Here is a 6,000-nt window from a genome sequence, read left to right as displayed (position 1 = left end):
AAGAGCCAGGTAGCTGACGCTGAGGAGACCCACCCTGAACCCGCAAGCAGCGCCCAGGAGGAGGCCAAAGAGGGGATTACGCTGAACATTCCCCTCAATTCCACGGAATCCCAGGGCCATCAAGAGCCACCTCTCTGGGGCACCGCACGGTTCAGCTACCGATGGTGTGCAGGGTCATCAATAAGGAAAACACCACAACCCATCAGCCTGGGAGTCAGACGGGTGTGGAGGGAGGGCAAAGGGAAGAAGGATGAGAGCACGTCGAGGCTGCAGAGAGGATAATTCGTGCTTGTCCGGCTTAAAGCCGGCACCTCCAGGGAGACGACTGCCACGGCCTCCCCAGAAGGACGCCTTCCATTCCACTCCCCACCCACCACCAAGCTCTCTTGTGTTTGCCGCCTACGTTTTTAAAGCCAACTGCGTTTATGCTGGAAAGCTACAGGAGCCTTGGGATGTCTGGAAGCACAATTCCAAACCCTCTTACTTTTATATCCAGAGGAACATCCAGGAAGGTCTCGTAGGAATCAGAAACCGCTTTGCAGCTCAAGCACGTGACTGGAAGGCAAATGGAAATGCTCAGCGATAGAGGGAGTGGACTGTGCGGGTTTACGCTCGTCGTACCTACTACGCCAGTCACAAGAACAGCTGTTGATCACAGGCAGACAGAAGGGCACAGACAATTCCAAGGAGAGCAATAGGTGTGGAAAAGTACCTCTGGATCTCAGAAAGCCCCCAAATATTTGATGGACAACGGTAGTTGATTGAGAAGAGATGTCCAAGCTGGAAATAAATGGTAAGGCAGGGAGTTATCTCCTCCAAGAGTTTTACTTTGTCTGAAAGCCCTGGGTGCAGTTTTTCCCTGACGGGAGTACGTCGAGGAGTCCAAAGGGCTGGGGAACATTCAAAAGGTCATTTGCTTGTGCTTACTCGCTGCTTCCACTCAGACAAGCTCTCTGCATGGCATCGACAGTATAGCGTAAGAACTCGTGGGCGTCTTCCTGCATGCCAAGCTGGAAATGTTCTCCTATTCCTAAGAAAGAAGAAGTTAGGAGTTCTCTCCTACGAGAACAGAAGACACCGTGTCAAAGCACCTGAAATGACTTACGCTTGAGGACACTGAGGACAGCCCAAGGCTCGATGGCACTGGCGGAGGAACGCAAGACCATGTTAACGTGCGCTTCCATTCTGCACATCATGCAGAAGCCTAGCTGGCGACCTGAGGAGAGAGAGGAAAGCGATTTGTCAGCTTAGCAAAATATCCGTAGCAACGGGAAACTTAATGGAGAGGAGTTCTACTCTCTTCTCCTAGGGTGACAATGTCCCAACAAGCCCGGGACATTTCTGTGCGTAGAAAACTTTTTTCAGAGGGATGCTAAACTGACAGAAGTTTTGTGTGCCGTAAGCAAAGAGAGTTTAAGCTGCAGGAATAGGGACGGAGACCCGGGGCTAGAAAGAGGTGACTTTCTGAAGAGGAACACACCTAGGTACGACAAGCGGCTTCTAGGCTTGAGCGTTCAAAGGAGACCCGCTCGGGGCGGGCGGGGTGGGGGGTTGACAAAGAAGGGCTGCTTTTCCCCTAAATCAAATTCCAGGTTCTGGGAATCCTCAGGAAGTGCCCAACAGATTGACAAGGAGATGTTCCTAAAAGTACTCACACGACAAGCTGTGCTCACGAGAGAGCAGGTAGTTGGCCAGAGGGGGTGTGTACGTCAGGCACTGCAGGACGGAGTTGAGGAAGCACGTATTGTGCAGGTTGTGGAGTCCCGCTCCAGCTCTCTGTCGTTGCTGCCAGCCCATGCAAATCTTCTCCGGGGGAAAGAGGATCCTTTGTGGCGGAGCCATTCCCTCGGCAATGACTGCAGGGAAACGACGTTTGAAAAGAGGTGAGACGATACTGTTGCACAAAAGCATATTTCAAAGTCGAGTTCTGTGCAGGAGCACCCAGGACAACCAGCTCTAACCTCCAACACAGAGACATTGGGGGAAGCCTAACGCTGCCATTGAAATTTGCTTGTTAAGAAACAGCTGTGGAAGATAGTCTGTTCCCTCGCTTACGTTGCCCAAAGTCCAACAAACCCACACTCTGATTTCTGTGCCTCGGGCTACCTTCCTTTCCCTCTAGGCTCTTGAACTAGATTATCAGGTCAAGTCTTCCCTTTTCCTGATTGTAACTGGACAAAAACAAGCAAGACCCTAGCACAGAAGGTAACCCTACTGATGTCAGAGCTTTCTATGAGCAATGTCATCTTTCAACGTCTTGTACATAGTGGCAGAGGAGGGAGAAAACGCCGTTTCCTGTGTCTAATTGAAAACACCTGGGTAGCTCTGGCCACTATAAGGAAACGCCCCAGACTTCACTCCAGGTTGTCAGCACATCAGCTTTCAGGGATGGAGGACCAGCCGCGTCCATCGCCTTTGGGGATTCACAAAGTCCAAGCCTGCTGGGGAAACTGTTACTCACAGGAGTCGTTCCCCATTGCGGCCATCGCTCCTCTCAGGAACAGAGGGGAAAGCTCAGGATGACAAAGGATGTCAGGATGTGCTCGCGGAAGAGAAGACCAGCGCCAATCCCGTCACCTGATCGCCAAGAAATAATTGTAACTCAACAAAATGATGGAGGAAACCCCCAAAGGAAACTCACAGAACAGCATCTGCCATCAAAACTGTTTCCGTGGTAGTTTTAACTGCTGCAGAGCCGCAGGCTGACGACCTCACCATCACTGTCACGGGGCCCTGGTTCACAGCACTTCCAAAGGCCCTTTTGAAAGGCTCAAATGTGCGTCACCTTCTCGGAAGAGGACCTGCTGCTGACCTGTTGCCAGCTTTAGCAGCAGAGCCCTCTGGCTCTCCAGCCCACACTTTCCCACCTCGGATGCAGGAGTGACGGACCAGCTTTTGGCCACTACTTTAACGGCTGCCTTTGCCGTGCTCCTTTTCTGCCTTCCTTCCTACCGCAGCAGCCAGGGTGGGCTCCTTGTCATTCTAGGCTGAGCCCAACGCCTCAGACTACGCTGCCCCCACCCCCCACTTACCTATCCCAGGCTACGGTAGAGACATCAGAATTAGCAAATAGGAACTCTACCCATAGCGCATATCTGGCCAGCCCAGAGAGGCCGACAGCTCGGAAGGTATAGACCTACCTACTCTGTGATCTGTCCCGAAAGTCTAATCTTAATTGCCTTTGAAAGAGGATGGAAGTGGAGGCCAAGTGGGCAGTAAACGATAAATGGTTGGAACAACGTAGCCACGCAAGAAGCAAAGGAAGGAGCCAAGTTATCCCGAAGGCCAGCTCAGCCCAAGTGGCTTTCACTGGCCCGCTTTTCAGGATGTGAAGCCCTGGCCTGGTGAGCTCACAAGCAGCGGGCGGGTCCTGCATCACTGCCCCTTTGTGACACGGAGACGCACGGGGACGCACGGGGACTCATGGGGACGCACTGCGGCCACGCAGCCGCTGCAGCCTGGGCACCTCACGTAGCCAGCAGCTGGCAGCCGCTGGGCTTCCCCACACACTGCTGGCAATGGGCTGTTCGTCCGCCGGCAGAGCTCCCACCTCTTCCCTGAGCCGCACAGCCAGAGGAATAAAAACCTGCCCAGGGCAGTAAGCGTGCCTGTTCACAGCTTTGGCTGGCACATTGGGTTACTGAGAGTTTCTTTTCCGCTCTTCCCAGCTACGGGACTGTGTCCGTGAGACGCGTGCAGCAAAGCACCAGGTCTCTTACGGGTTCCTTTCCAATGAATTTCATCTGCCCCCCCAAGATACAGCCTCAGGCTGACTCTGAACTAGTGCTACCACAGGAACACTCAGCAACTGGGCAGGGTTGACCCTAGCTGGCTGCCAGGCCCCCACCCAGCTGCTCTCCCACCCTGGAGCTCCAAAAATGTTCAGGAGCGGCTTTTTAGCGTCTTCACATTTTCTCCCGCCTCCAGGGTTTGTGAGATTTCTGGCTGCCACAGATTTGCCCAATTCCCACTCGGGGTGGCTGGAGGCAGTTTTATTCCCGCCCCGCTTGGCTTATGTAGTTTTGGGCAGTCCTCACTTGGGACGTCTGCTATAACCCCCTGTTCCTGCTCGGCGGGCAGTTGTATTGCTCCTGCCCTGACGAGGCAGCCGGATCTTATTCCTGCCCTACTTGAACTGTCTGGTTTGGCCCCTGCCCCGCCTGGGTCATCTAGTTTCCCCAGTCCTACTCGGGGCAGTTAGTTGTACTCCTGCTCAGTCAGGGCAGGGAGTTTAGCCCCTGCTCCACTCAGGGAGGTTTTCTTCTTTTTATCCTCTACGTGGGGCATCCAGTTTGGCCACGGCCTTGCTCGGCTTTTTCTCATCACGTCCCTCTCGGGACGGCTCTTTGTTCCCCTCTCTTGCTTGGGGAAGCTCTTTTTTCCCCCTTCTCCACGCAGGGTACCTGGATTTACTCCTGCCCTGCCTGTTACGGAAAATCGTAACCAAGAAAACTCCCAAAGCCAAATGACAGTTCAGAAGGCCGACATTGGTTTATTGCTGCGCTGGGTGCATGGGGGATTTCTCCTCCTAGCATGCACACCCGCTTGAAATCATGACAAGTATTTAAACAGTTAGCAAAGTGAGTGACGCCTACCGGTCCCACCCCTTAACTAACTATTGGTTGGTACCTTTCTTACTTCACCTTAAAGCGACAGTTCTCTTTTAATTCACTACGCATGCCCAGAGAGGAGGGGGCTTATTTGGGTTGGGGGCATTTTCTACCTAGGAGGTGTGGTTTTCGCAGGATAATGAGGTGGGTCAGCCTTCGGACACTGTATTGGCACTCTATTCTATCTTCCTAGAAGTCGTCCTTGTGTTAATGCTTATTGTTAGTTAGTGGAGACAGGTTTTATCTTTAACACGTCTAAATGCCAGGTGCATTCCTTACAAAGTGTCTTCCTTCCTTACCTTTGGGATTGGCTTTCTTCTTCAAGAAGAAATACTCTTTGGGTGCATTCCAAACACACGTTGGGGTCACCTGAGGAGGATCTTCTTGGCCAAGACGTTTTGGCACCTCTGTAGCTCTCTGCAAGTTCAGAGCACAGAAGGAGACCCGACTAGTCTGCGATGCTCCTGCCAGGCACCACAAACTGTTCACGGGCACCGCTTGAACACAACGACTTTGTTAAACACGGGAGTGACGATGCAGCCGAGGAGAGGATCTGCCTCTCGGCTGTCGCTGCCTGCTCCTTTGCAGCAGCCTAACGTTTCACTCCAGCATCTCAGTACCGCCTCCCATGCCGTGGGGTCGGAGCACAGAGGAGTGATCCGCAACAGGGCAGCAGGAGGGGGCTGCTCTTCAGCCCTCTTCCGAGACTCCTCCTTTCCACCTCTTTGGCCTGGTTTCCAGGTGCTGCTCTCGATCTCGATGTGCTCGCAGGAGGTGGAGCGTCAGCGCCTGAAGATGGGTAGTAGCCTGCGGGCTGCCTGATCGGCCTTACGCCTTCTCCCTCTTCCATGACCTCGTCTGCCGGCTGCAGCAGGGCCGCTGGCAAAGCGCGCGGTGGAAAGACAACAGTCCCGCCTCGCCCTGCCCAGCGATGGGGTGAGGACAGCAGATGCTGAATGGCACCAAGGCCCTTGCCGAGCTGCAGAGAGGGGAACGGGAGGGACAGGAGGGGGCTCACGACCTGCAGGGAGCAGTCGCACACAACTTGGCTGGCTGGAAAATAAGATGAACATGAGTTATTGCTAACCGCAAAATAGAGGAGGCCATGGGATGAAAATTAGTTCCCCCCCAATAAAATAGAGGACGATGTTGGGGGGATTTATTTCCCTCCACAAAAAATGCAGTAGGGCCATAGGGACGGATGGTATTTCTGCCCCCAAACAACAAGGTGGTAGCACAGGAAAAGAATATAGAAAGGCAACTGGGAAAGGAAAGGGAACTGCTGCATGTTTGCAGTGAGCATCAATCTGGAGCAGCCGGCAAGAAGGGGACCTGTGGGGTGCCTCTGTGTGGTCTCTGGGACACGTACTCAGCCATGGCAGTGCCCACG

This window comes from Gavia stellata, unplaced genomic scaffold, assembly GCF_030936135.1.
Source record: "Gavia stellata isolate bGavSte3 unplaced genomic scaffold, bGavSte3.hap2 HAP2_SCAFFOLD_53, whole genome shotgun sequence".
Classification (NCBI taxonomy): domain Eukaryota; kingdom Metazoa; phylum Chordata; class Aves; order Gaviiformes; family Gaviidae; genus Gavia; species Gavia stellata.
Note: the sequence above shows the minus strand (reverse complement) of the source record.